This window comes from Falco biarmicus, chromosome 7 (assembly GCF_023638135.1).
Source record: "Falco biarmicus isolate bFalBia1 chromosome 7, bFalBia1.pri, whole genome shotgun sequence".
NCBI lineage: Eukaryota > Metazoa > Chordata > Aves > Falconiformes > Falconidae > Falco > Falco biarmicus.
This window is the reverse complement of record NC_079294.1, coordinates 56926555-56940667: the sequence shown is the minus strand read 5'-3', so window position 1 is coordinate 56940667 and position 14113 is coordinate 56926555.

The following is a 14113-nucleotide window of genomic DNA, read 5'->3' as shown; positions in this document are numbered from 1 at the left end:
CACCACCGTTTCACTGGTGATGCATTTGCTTTTCTGTCAGTTTAATTAACGTGTTGGCTATTTTTATTTTTCTAGATTCCTAAGAGTGAAAATGTTTTAATCACTTCCATAGGTTTGATGCTGAGTAAGCCTTTACTTGGTAAGTGGTCTGCTTTAGCTTCGAAAAATGAGTCTCTCTGTGGATTACAAAGATGAAAAGAAGTAATTTTTTACACTGTCATCTTTTGTAGATTGCTCTTTTAAAGTCTTATTTAAACGTGGAATTTTAGAAAGTGTTTTCTCATCTTAAATTGGTTTAACAATCATCTTGTAATTAAAGTCACTTGAATGAACTCAGCCTTACCCACAATATTTTTTTAGTTGTGAGCCTATTGTATAGTTTTATTTAACTTTATTTAACTCAAAGGCCGTTTTTGCTGTCCCTTTTCTTAGCTTCCAAGTCTGAAAGCGCTGCTTGGAATTGTTTCATTTTACCCAAATTAAAAATGTTAAGCCAAAGGAAAGGGAACGTGGATTGAACTGTGTTTACTTTTGTACTGACTGGTCAGAATACTTCTTCAAGAAAAATTTTTTGAAGAGCTGATACTAAGCTGTGTGAGTACTAGATTTTCTAGTGGCAGGATGTAGGATAAATTCTCTTGAAACAGTCACTGAAAACTGTGCTTGGCTACGTAGTTTTGCCATTTCAAGTATAACCTTCAATTGTATCCTGGTTTCCAGTGTTAACTTGGAGGTTTCGTTCTAGTAACTGGCAGCGTTTTCCACCAGCCGTTTTTCTCCATCCCAGCCATGCAGCTTGGCACAGCCTTCGTGTTGCAGCACAGCTGCCGGCCCGGGGAGCGCCCGCTGAAAGGGGCAGCCGCTCCTGCACTCCTTCCTCCTCAGAGCTGCAGGTTTGGTGATAACTAGCCCAGCTCAGTGAGGCAGCTTGCTAAACTGTCGGGACATTTCTTTTGCGCTGGTTCTTGCGTTCCCTGCCAGGCAGTGCCTGTGGAACTGCCCCGCTGGCCGTGGGAGCATCTGCGCCAGTGCAGCCAGTTGGCATTGTCCTGACTTGGGGGACATCAGGTGGGGGCGATTGCTTTGGCAGAGGTAAACATTGACTCGCTTGCTTTTGGGACGTTACCCTGGCCGTGCAGAGAGAAGTGAATGGTTTTCTACCAGTGTAGCTGCCTGGCCTGGCACATGGAGAAGTTGGCTGGGGGCAAGGGGAAGCGGAGGTGAAGCAGGACAGATCCTCTATAAGGCAGCACGATTTTAGCTCAGCTTTGATACAGAGCTGCAGCCTGAGGAATGTTAAACATGAGATGAAGTCATGGGCGTTTAGTTCTCAGCCAGCAGGCCCCGGGGTCCTCGGTGTCGGCCCGCTGTGGGGTGCTTTTGTTTAACAGCATTAGCTGCTAAAGCTCTCTGGGCGGTGTTGAATGTATAGAGATTGTTACATGGGAATTGTCGAGAAGATTATCTCTTTCTGATAAATGTGCTTTTAGGTTTTGCTGTAAGAGGTGCAGTGCCTTACATTTGTGAAACCTGGGTAGGCTGTTCCCATGCTCAGGATCTTGCCTGTGGCTTGACTTGGAAGTGCTTCTTGGAGAGCAAGAATGCCTGCTGCTGCCTGGTGATGCCCTTTGACTTGGGCTGGGGTTTTTTTAGTACTTGTCTGGACGACATGAGACTTGCAGAAAAGCTGCAAACTGGTATTGATTACTAGCTTGTATCTTTAATTGCTTTAAAACTCCTGGGCATTCTAAGGAATTCCATAACCTAAGTAGTTGAGAAGATAACATAAAATTAAGTAAACTTGTGCTGGAATGATTCTCTTAACACAAAGCCTTTTTATTTTAAATATATATATATTTTAAAAAAAGAATGCTTTGACAAGACTTTTGGTTTCTTGAGGTTTTTGGTGGTTGTTTTTAAATGGTATTTTTATGCTTTAAAAGCCTATGAATCTTAGCTTACTGGGTTGATGTTTGGAATAAATCAGTTATTAGGCTTTTGTTTTGATCTGTGGGGTGTTTCTTTCCATTAAGGCTTAGTCTTGAAGAAAGAAGAGGTGATAGAGCCAGTTTATGAACAAACGTAACTTCATGTCTCTTGGTTATATTGAAATTTTCTGGGAAGCAGTAGCATTCATGATGCAGTTACTGTTAGTCATGAAATCATACCTATGTTGCATTCTTTATTTATTGCAAATTAAAGATAAGTAAAAGCTTATAAAACAGTGGAAGTATTAACTAACATACCCTCTTTTTTTATATATCCTGTAACTGAGTCAGATTATATCTCATTTTATATGGTTTCGTGCTTTTCCTGTTCTTTGCAAGATACCTCACTTCAGAATGTAACTGTGGAAGTGAGGTGCTAATCTTAGCATGGTAATTTGGCAGTTTTCTGAGGTTTTTCTTCTTCAAGTGTAAAGATGTATGGTAAACATTCTGTACAGGACAGGTTCTCATGAGAAGACTCATTACTGATCTTATGATAAAAACATTTTTGGAAAATTTACATGGATGCTGAAGGAACACTCTTATTTTCAATATGTAAAGGAAATAAACATTAGGGTTTGGGTAAGAGCAGTACCAGCGCTTCCAATTCAGGTGTTTAGTGCCCTTGTATTTAGCGTCCGTGTGCTTGGCTGGGGGGTGTAATTTTGAGCTCTATAATCCTGCTGTAGCTGTTGGTCCAGTGTTGGTTCTGATTGTGTTGACTGCCTGCAGCTTTGAGGTGTGTTTACTGGTATAGAATAAAGTCATTATTGAAACTGCATGAGCTTGCTATCTCCTAGTCATAGTTTTCAGTTTAAAAATAAACTGCTACTTGGACTAGGCTTTATTTGTGAAGGGAGGAGTGTATCCCAGAGAAGATAAGGAAGGATCAAGCCTAAGTGGTGTGGCTAAAACATGGTTTGTTTATTGTTGGTTTTCTTTTCTTGTTTTTCCTTCTTAAAATGAACTGGAAAAACCTCAGACACCAAAATCACACTTTTGCAATTTAAAATTGACCCTGGGCAGCTTGTGTGTTTCCAGAGTCACACCTGATAATGTTAGGGGGTTTCTCCTTTCTTGCAAGCGAGTTAATCTGTGTTGGTTTAAGGGAAGCTATTAATTTAGACTCTGAAAAGCATACTTCCTTAATTAAAGACAGAGCTTTCACATTTTTCTGAGAGGATACCTCATTTTATATTAACATTAACACAACTTGAGTTACTAACTCTTTTCCATACCCAGCTTGCTGCACTGTTTACATCAGATCAGTAATTCATCTTCTGGATTGAATTTCCTGTGTTTTTTGTCTCAGTACAGGTTTTTCTGGTGATTAGAAAAGGAAATGAGAATATTCTTTCTTTGGGGAAAAAAAAAATGCAAAATACCAACTGTCATTTTGAGAAGCATTGGTGATCATTTACAGCCTCATGTCTGATGATGAAACGAGGCTTAAATAACAAGGACAGAAATAGTGGAGTGTTAGCTTACTGACTAAAAAGGTTTGTCTCTTATTCTTCCCAACAGTTCTGTGACTTGCCTTGGGGTGTTGATGGTGTTCCTCTTTTCCTGGAACTTACACCAAGTGCTTTATCAAACATAGTCTAATGTAAAAAGTTCATGGTTTGATAGAACTGCAAATTTTGGCCCAAATATGTTTGAATTCTTTCATCAGTCTTCTGAAAATGACTGGGACACGTTTGTACATTGAGACCAACTACATTTAGATCAACCGAGTGGGAGAGCGTAGGATACAGATCGAACTCTTGCAGTACCTACAGTAACGACATTTAATCCTGTAGCAACCTCCTCTATTTTAAAAAGTGTTAAATTGATGAAGGCTAAACTTTCAAATTACGGTTTCAGCAAAGTGTGTAAGTTTTCTAACGGTCCGGCTGTGTGCCAATGATCCAAGATACCCAAGATGGGGTCTGTATGTAACAGGGAATGGAAATCACGTGGAGGCGGACAGCCTTCGATCACCAACTTGACTTGACAGGCCTGTGGTTTTTAGGGAGGGCTGACACTTGCAGAAGTGTTTGGGCTTATGGTGAAGGATAGCCAGCCCGAGCTAAAGTACTGTAGAGGTGAAATGGTCGGCATCTAGAATTAACACACGGAGTCCTTAACCCAGTGAACTATAGGTTCCCAGTCTAGGATTTGAAAGCTGCCTTAAGGAAAAAAATATGTCAATTCACCTAACGAGGGTGTATAAAGCCTGTTACAGTCCCCGGTGAGTATTTATGGTAGGTTTATAAAAGATTTTAGAAGTGTTTTGTACAGTGAAAACACTAATTCAGCCTTGACCTGTCACTGTGTGACTAGGCACTGCTATAAAACCAAAAGATTTAGTTGTTTCGGGTAAGAGGGAGATCAGATTCCCTGAGGAAACAAGTTTTCTTGTTCTGAAGTAGGATGTGCAAATCAAGCATGCTTGGGAAGGAAAGGTAGACAAGTATCTTCAGGAAAAAATACAGGAATTGTCCTATAAAGTTATCAAGACTGGTCTTCATTTCAGCACGCAACGAACTGTCCTGTTACAGGGCGTGCCTGGTCACTCCGTATTAATTTCAGGTCTGTACTGAAACTTTTCCAAGAATTTATGGAACAAGCCAGCAAGCAGCAATACAGCCGCCTTATGGGCGGGTTGTGGATAGGGTCTGCCAGAGCCCAGAGCGAGGAGTGCAGCCTTATAACGGGCAGCAAGTGCTGGTGCCCAGTCAGCTTCTGTGAGCTGGTTTAACCTCCAGCTTAGGAGAGCAAAGTCCAGCCGAGCCCAGCACCCTTAAGGCATTGCTAACCCCTGGGTCCGAGTATTCCAGTATGGGATTATGTCTTCAGCTGTACTCGAGCGCTTTTTCTCTTGCAGTCATGTTTAGTCATGGATAGCGGGATATATATATAGTGAATACATTGATTTTTATCTTGACAGCCAGCCAACTTCATCTGGCTGCCTGTACTCTAGAGACATGTTGGATAGGACGTTGCTGTAAATAAAGAGGTTTGATAGGTATTAAAATATCCACATCTGAGTTAAAATATACTTAATTGCAATGGGATGAAAAAATGACAGGGAAGGGCGATGAATATTCAAGGACAGCAGGAGTTGTCCTATATTGGCCGAAAGAGACCCAGAGTTTTCTGCAGCTCTGACTGGCCCTGTTCTTATCACAGGAGTAACATCTGTGCATCTATTTAGGTTATTTATAGTGCTTGTCTGGTTGATAATTAGGCTTGTGACTGCTTTAACCATTTAGGTAATGTTTTCCCAGGACCTCCACTGGCAGGTGGCTGCTTTTCTGCTTTTGGAATAGAGTGTGGTAGAAAGCTCCTTCCGAAGGGTCCCTTCCTGCCCATCAGGTCGGGTCAGTGGTTTGATGCTGCAGGCAGCTCAGTCCACTGAGCTGTATTTTCCTGTGATCCAAGTGGTCTGCGTTTTCTTTTGGAAGCAGTTCCTTCCCAGTTGCCATGGGTGGAGGCTTTTCTGTTGTGAGCTGAATGATACTGCTATTTTCACAGCGGCAGAGCACAAAGCATTTTTTTTATGTAAGAGCAAAGACTTGGAGGTTTCATACCTCTGCTGTTGTTAAGGGCCTTGTCAACAGTGAGCTCTGGGAAGCTCCTCAGAACTGTTAATTGCTGTAATTGCAGGTATGGTTAGGCTTGTAGAGCCACAGAGTATCTTGAGTTGGAAAGGACCCATAAGGATCATAGAGTCCAACTCCAACTCCCTGCTCCTCGCAGGACTACCTAAAACTAAACCGTATGACTAAGAGCATCACCCAGGTGCTCCTTGAACTCAGACGGGCTTGGTGCCGTGGCCACTTCCCTGGGGAGCCTGTTCCAGTGACTGACCACCCTCTCGGTGAAGAACCTTTTCCTGAAGTCTGAACTTGCCCTGATGCAGCTTCATTCCAGCTGCTGGTGTCCTGTCGCTGGTCATCGGAGAGAGGAGATCTGCATCTGCCCCTCCGCTGCCCAGGGAGGCTGTGGGCTGCGTGAGGTCACCCCCTAGAGCTGCCTGCTGCGTTCTAAGATGTGTCATTTTAGATTGACTGAATCAATTGTAAATAATAGGAGCATGGACTTCATCTGCTTCAACGACTGGTGTTTTGATAATATCTTGAAATACTTTCTTCTGAAAAAAACCTTGTTCAGAGAAGTTGCTAGAGAATATTGATGGGCTTTTCTTTGCTAAGAAGGAGATGCTGTGCTCTATTGTTGTGGTCCCTGTGTTGATAGTACATATGGCTGTGGGAGATCCCTCCACTACCAGTGAGCCAAATTTTGTATGAGGGGTAGATAAGGGGGGGATTGGTGTTTTATCAGTTCCATTTTTTTCATGTATATTCATATCTATGAATGTATATTTTCCATATAATCCTCATGTCTTTGGACATGGTCAAAAACTTTCTTTGTATCTACAGATGAAAAGGCTTTCTGAACTTGATTGCAAAGTGACCACACTTAAAATGAGAACATTTCGCTGATCTGTGGATGTGTTACCCTTTTACAAATCCTGTTTGATCTCGTGGAACTAAATAGGATTATTCTGTCTCTCAGACTTTCTCAAACACTAAACCTGGAGTAGCTGCTGGCGTGTAGTAGGCAACACCATGTATGTGGTTGTCTCTCCAAGATTTAGTCCTTTCACAGCATGACATTATTGGGTGCTGGGGAGAACTAAACCTGTGAATGCTGCACTGCCAGTTTGAAGACTTGAGTCATCTTGTAATTCGGCACGATACTGGACTTCAGGGCTGTCATGTTCCTTAGGTATTTTCTACCTCTGCTCCTGTGTTTTTAAATTTTAGGACAACTTTCCCTTCAATTAGCCAGCAAAGGTTTTGAGTAAGCAGGATTATCGGAGCTCTTTCAAGTCAATTTAAATGTCCTTAATACATGTGACTGACATTTGTTAAAGGCAGTTTTGGATTTACGTCATGTGAATTATATAAATGTGTAATGCGTTGTGATTGCAATATGTTCATTACAAATACTTACAGCCCTGCATAAGGCACTTTAGCTGCATGGAGCAGTGCTTTTAAACGTGATTTCTGTCTCTGAACTTATTTGCAAGGGATCCACATCACCTAACGAAGAAAAGCTGGCCAGCTGTGAATAGGCTTTGTCGGCTGTGCAGAAGGCTAATACTACTGGCAAAAACTGAGGCTGCACATGCGAAAAGGTTGAGAGTGCTCACCCGGACACTTGGGACGGTTCATAGTTTTGTATGTAGTACTGGGTATGACAGTATTTTGCATCTGAAATACACTTGGCTGCGTAGAAAGAATGCAATTCCCAGAAAAGCTGGAAGTTTTTTTAAGGGAAGAAAGTATTTTGAGGCATGTTTCATAAATGCCTTTGAGCCCGTCTTTATCCCCTCTTTGTTTTTGCCTTCCTTTCACAACATCTTATTAAATCTTTTCAGACCTTCCTAGGCCAAACAGGTTTTTGTTGTTACACAACGTCATCCAAGGTGTGCTGGCGGATCAGCATTGGCGGTGAGCTAGAAACAAGAGCTCAAGCTTTTTGACACAGTTAAGAAGACAAGGTGTAACATTTGAGTTGGGGATCTCTGGTTGTAGTTTGACAGATGCATTGCATGCTGCAGGGCTGAACTCTGAGCAAACAAGCATTTTTTTCAGCAGACTGTGATTATAAAATTCAAAAAGGCTACACAGCTTTCAAAAGTTGTTGGAGATTTTAGGTAAACTGGCTTTTTTAAGGCCTTTGCTATCGAAGGGGTCCAGCTTTTAGATGTTTGTTAAATCGGGTTGTATAGGTGTTTCAAAAACCTGAAAAGCTGAAATAGATGGAATAGATGGGGGGGAAAATCTGTTGTTCTGGAAGCAGAGAAATAGCAGAACTCTTAACAGGTGTTTGATCTAGCAGAGGGGCTTTGTTGGATGGAGCTGTGGCTGTCTGAATCTGCAGTGCTTGTCACCTTCCCTGGGCAGAGCCCTGCAGGACTGTGCAAGGGAGATGTACAGAATGTGTAGGGGGGAATGAAGGCACAAGTCACAGTCGTTTGTAGTGTATATTATATCTTGGTCTTGTACACAGGGGTTTGCTGCACCTGAGTTTGAGAGGCGGAATGTTATATCTTGTTCTTTGGAAAATGTGGTAATTAATGAAGTGGGCTCACAAATGAAAAAAACCCAAGCATGCCCTGTCTTTCTATAAACACACACTAATTACTCAGAAGTACACAAGCTGTCTGCCAGACGGATGTGTTTTTCAGGACATGATTCCAGATGGTTCTTTCTAAACCATACAAATATATGTATTTTAGAACTGGTAACAAAGACGACTGTAAAATAAACTGAAAACTTGCATAAAAAAAATTAGAACGCATACCAATAGAATTTAGGCTGAAAAATTATTTGTATTCAACAACAAAAGTATGTGATACTTCACATATGTGCACACGCACAGATTCTGTGTCTTTGCCAGCTCCAGGCTGGGCCCTGCCCGTGGGTCACACCAGCCCCACACAGCACTGCAGCCTGGGGCGAGCGGCTGGGCCCTGCCCGGCGGGAATGGGCCTGGGGGGCTGCCTGGGCCGGCTGGGCATGAGCCCCCCGGGGGCCCGGGTGGCCAAGGAGGCCAGCAGCGCCCGGCTCGTGTCAGACACAGCGTGGCCAGCGGGGCCGGGGCAGTGACCGTCCCCCTGCGCTGGGCACTGGTGCGGCCGCCCCTCGAATCCTGGGGTCAGCGCTGGGCCCCTCACTGCAGGGGGGACACTGAGGGGCTGCAGCGTGTCCAGAGCCGGGCAGGGGCTGGGGAAGGGGCTGGGGCACGGGTCCCACGGGGAGAGGCTGGGGGGGTTCAGCCTGGAGAGGAGGGGGCTCAGGGGGGACCTCATCGCTCCCCACAGCTGCTGCAAGGGGCTGCAGCGAGGGGGGGTCGGTCTCTTCCCCCAGGTCACAAGTGACAGGACAAGAGGAACCGGCCTCAAGTTGCACCAGGGGAGGCTTAGATTGGAGATTAGGAAAAATGTCTTCGCTGGAAGGGTGGTCAGGCACTGGCACAGGCTGCCCAGGGGTGAGGTGGAGTCACCGTCCCTGGGGGTGTTTAAAAACCACACAGGTGCCGTGCTCAGGGACATGGTTTAGTGGTGGGCTTGGCCGTGCTGGGTTAACAGTTGGATGTGATGCTGCTCTCAAAGGTCTTTTCCAACTGAAATGGTTCTATGATTTGCACCCCACCAATTCAACCAAGCTGTGCATCCCTGCGCGTGCAGCATGCTGGGTGCCAAGCGGAGCCCTGTGCTAGTGCAGCACGGCTTCTCGCACCCGGCTGGCCAGTGCTGGCCGGCCACATGCATGTCTTCCCCTATTAGTCATTTGTTTATCGTTCCATCTCGATGGCTGAGCTTTTGTGGTGTGTTTCTGCTCTCGCTAGGCAGGGCTGCACTTTTCCGTGTATGAAATGTTTGACTGTTGCATAAGTTATGGCCTGGTAAGTGTTTTTCAGACGAGGTGCAATTCTGTTCTGCTCCAAGACAGTGAGTTCACAGGCAGGATCCTGGGGCTGTTGATAGCACTGGGGTTTATCCTGCGCGTGAAGCCTCGCCGAGGCTCAGGTTGTGAGTTTGGGGCCCTGGTGTGACATGGCAGGGGAGGACCAGCTGGGGGGCCTGCTGTTAGATGGATGGAAGCATAGCTTACAAATTTTATGAAAAGTTTACTTAAATGTTTAGAAAGCAGGAAAATGTTTGCTGAGATGTATGGAGTTGCAGACGTATGGCCAAAATTCTGCAGGACGGAATACTGAGTGCTTTGCTTGGTTCTTGGGTTGCTCAGCATGAAACATCCATGGTTTTAGGTTCATAGAAAAATGGGTTTGGAATTGGACCTCCATGCTCTGAGACAGGATAAACTTGGTGTAAGCCTTCCTGACAGCTTTCAACCTGTAAATTCTCAGTGATGATCATGCTGTTTAGCTGTCTCCAGTTTTCCAAAGGTTTTTTGAATCTTAGCTCACCTTTTGCTACAGCTTCAGTCAGTACACTCTCTGCTTTTGGGGGACAAGGACAAGCTGCAATTTTCATAGCTGTTTTTTGACCTTTTTTAAAGATGTGTTGGTGTCTCTCACTGAGTTGTGGACCACCGAGCTCTTGCCAGCTCCCATTTGTTTGGACTTCTGGATTATTCCTGCCTCTGGAAAAAAAACCCTGTATCCTGAGTCCTTACAGCTTAAAGGTCTTGTCTGTCTGTATGTGAGGAGACTGTTTTGCGAAGGTGAAGCAGGCTGCGCGTTGCATGAGGTCATATGGAGATGGCAGGTGACATCTCTGAGCTTTGGTGTGACCCTTGATAACACCTTGGCAGAGCTCTGATGTGAAAAGCTTAGATTGCTGCTTTGGGCTGGCTATAACCAGCCCGTGTCGCCGTTCATCAGTTTTAGGGTTTCAGAAGGGAACGGGGCAGATTAGGAGAGCAGCACATGAAATTCTTGTCGTTGGGCAGCTTTTTGGTTCTTGTGACCGGTTTCCATGGCAGAAAAATACACAGCTTTGGTTAAACCTGTTATGTGTGACTTTGTTGTTGTGCTCTAAAATGGTTCCTGTATTTAACAGCAGTGTTGAGCTGTGTAAAATCTGCTGTTGCCAGATAGCGAGTGGGTGTTGTGCCAGTGTGTTTGTGCAGATAGGAACTGCTCCGGCAGCTGAAGGGCAGCTGGCAGCTTTCCTGCCTTGTCATGCATGCTGGCGCGCGTGCTCTGCTGCCTGGTGAACTGATTCACCGCACCAAAATAACGTGCTGGGCCGGGGTGTTCTTGTGAACCCCACTGGCATGTCAGCGTGATCAGGGTAGAAAATGAGTTTGCCTTCAATTTGCACCTGGGAGTTGGGAGTTTGTGTATTATTAATATGGAATAAGAGGGGAATTTGTATTTTGAGCTGAAGATCCCAGCATATGCCGGGACTCCTCTTGTCCAAAGCCATGCATCTTTGGGAAAATAAGTTAAGCAGTGATTTTTTGCTGCCAGATCTACCAAGGTGATCCCACAGGTGTGTTTCCTTGGGGTTCGGTGCAAATATAGGGGCTTGCGTACTATGTGTGCTTTTCCACTAGCAAAAGAACTCCTGTAATCCCAGTGCTGATCAAATTATAATCTGTTCAATAGCAACACCTCATGGCAGTTTTTCTTTCTTTTTCTGAAAATCTGCCGACTCTACAGCACAAGAAGAGCGGTTCACAGCTGCCGTTTGGAGAAAGGTGGCGGCAAGGAAGGGTTTCAGATTTTGTAGGAGTGAGGGGTGTCCTTAGGGAATGTTCGTAGTAAAAGCCTGATCATTTCCCCGCCAGCAAATCCGAGGCGCTACTTTCTGAAGCGGAGGGATAGCTCACATAAATCCCATTCCTGTGTTGGATGTGGGCAGCCTGCTGCACTACAGCAGCTCTGGGAGCAGCCTCAGAGGTACCGGGGCAGCCATGCAGACCACCTTCTTGCCAGGGCACTCTCTGTGCTGCATTCCCCCTCTTCGCTTTGCATCCTCCAGGTTCTCTACAGAAGTCAATAGTGCTGTCGTCTTTCTGCTCGCGCTACATTCTGAGGCAAAGTGGGTATTTAGCAATGGTTTTAATCTTTAAGTAAAATGTTGTCACGTTTGTTTCTGTTTTGAAGAGCAGCTGAACACCTTGTTTCTCTCCCACCTCCTTCCACTTCCCCAGCTCTCTGTCACAGGCTGCTGAGGTGCAGAATTGCTCTATCCGTGACTGCTTTTAACTGATAAGAGTTAATCACCACCTTCTGCAAAATGGCCTGCAATGTCTTTTCTCTCTCTTGCTCTTCTGCTGGCCTGCGCTGTTCTCCTTCATTTTGATTTATAGCTCTGCACATGGGTATGTTAATGGAAAAACCTTGAAGGGACAGATTGTGTATGCTCAGACAGCCACTTCAGGAAGAGTTGCATTTAGCTGCTTAGATTTCCATGTATGTACTGCATTATGGCTCAGTGGAGCAACCAGGCTGTGCATTTAATTTAGTAAATGTCTTTCCTAACCTGTCACAGTGCTGCTTGTTTTCACTAGAGCATATGCTCTGATGGGGGCTGTTGATTCAGCAAAAATAATGATAGCCAGTAGAGCTATCAAATGCTCCAGAAATAGTTTATCACATAAATTATTCAGTGACTGTTGCGGTTTCTTATCACATAATGTGTTTGACCACTTGGAGGTTGGTCTGCTCCTGTGCAGAAGCTTGCCAAGGGGCCTTTTCTGCTTCATCCCCTTTGGTGCAGGCACAGAGGTTTCCCGTGCTCCTCACGGGCGGTACAGGTGGGGAGGGGAGAGGCTGGAAGCTCTGGGAAAGGCTTGGAGTCCTCTTAAAACAATTTCCAGTTGGAGCCCTCCAGTGAGCGAAGCCATAGAGAGCCCCTTGGAGCTGCAAACTGTGCATGTTAAAAAAGTTACCGCTCACTTTTGCCCAAGAGTTGGGCAGTGCGGGAGTTGTGCCAGCAGAAGGGATCCTGGAAGGTGCACTGGGTGGTGACCAGCTAAAGTGGCTGGCTGTGCCCAGAGCTGGGCTTGCGCAGCTTCTGGGGCTAAAGGAGCCATGGGAGGGGGAGGTGACCTCCAGCAGAAGCCAGCGGGTCCACTGGTGGTTCAGGCAGTGAGCATCTGGCCGGGTTGCAGTGTAGGGTTGCACCAGCTCTGCCAGCAGCAAACCAGGTCAATAGGTTCTCATGCACTCCAGTAATTTGTTCTTGCCTCCTGCCACAGCAGCTGTAGAAATCAAGAAATTTAGGTTCAGAAGTCTGTGGCGGGTCTCTTTGGGTGAAGAGATTGTGTGTCTCATGGTTTTCTACAGAAGGTTTGTTAGCTGTCTGATGTGACACATCTATACTTGTGTCAGGGCTTGTGGGTTTTGGGGGTTTTTGTTTTCTGGGCCAGGTAAGTTATTCATGCAATTCATGTAAACCTTCTATGATACTGATAAATGAGTTATATACCAGGTACTGAGGGCACTGTGTAAAACTGCACTGAAGAAAGATCTTTTGTTGTCTTCTGTGGTTGTCCCTGCCACCTGCCTGATTTGACACTGTCTCCCCATGGGAGCAGCCTTTTCCCTTCCCCAGTGCCGGAGTCAGCCTACTGGGGATGTGCAACATCAAACCACCTCCTGATGCTGGTGGGTGGCTTGGATGTTGATCTTGGTAAAGGTAGGCAGTAACAGGGATGGGTATGTTGGGAGTGGCAGAGAGACCCCCAGGACTTTGGATTTTTTTCCCAAAGGGACCTTTGTTGGGTTACATTTGAAATAGTTGGCTTATCCCTCCTCTAGTAGCTGGCTGCTGGGCAGTGCTTTTAATGCATGAACATCGTAACAACATGGTGAAAATCCCGGTTTCCCTTTCAGAAGGGAAAGATCAAGCCTGCTTATCTGCCTAGGGTGGTATCTCTGCACTACATTGAGGTGTGTTCCCTCACGGGCCGAGGCTGGAAGGCAGGCTGTCCTCTGCAGGCACCCAGCGCTGTCCTTGCCTGTTGGGCACTGCCTTTTCCCTCAAGCTCTGCAGCTTCTCCCAGCAGCTTCTGCAGTATTTTAATCCAGTGCTGCTTGGGATGGTGAGTGGCCAAAGTGGCTGGTTAACCCTTGCTCTGCCAGCCCAGCACTGTTTCCTTGGCGTTGAGATGCCTCCTAGTTGGTGTCTGGTGGAAATGTTGGTTTCTGTGGTGTTTTAGATGCATCCGCTCTTGCACCCTTTTTGAAACAGTCATTAACAAGATGTGGGTCCTCTTAGATACATGAAGAAAGGTGGTGGCAAGCAGAGAAGGTGAAGCTGTAATCCTGGCCTTGCTCCAGGATGCTGTCGTGGGTGTGCGGAGCTTAGGAGGCACCGTTGACGGGATCACCTCCCACAGCCCTGTACTTTTCCATGGCCACTCATTTGAAAAAGAGGGGAGATGAGGCTTCCCTTGAAGGGGTCTGGGATACACAGGGGTCTGCAGGCTCTGCTTCACTGCCCAGCTTGGGAGGGCTCTCAGGGGACTTGTCCAGCTGAGGACCTGCAGAACAGCCTGCTCCTCAGCCTGGTCAGTACTGCTGACTCTGTCGTGGTGGTTCGGTGGGAATCGGGGGGGTGAAGGACAGGGCTGTTCTTGCAGTGGGCTGGT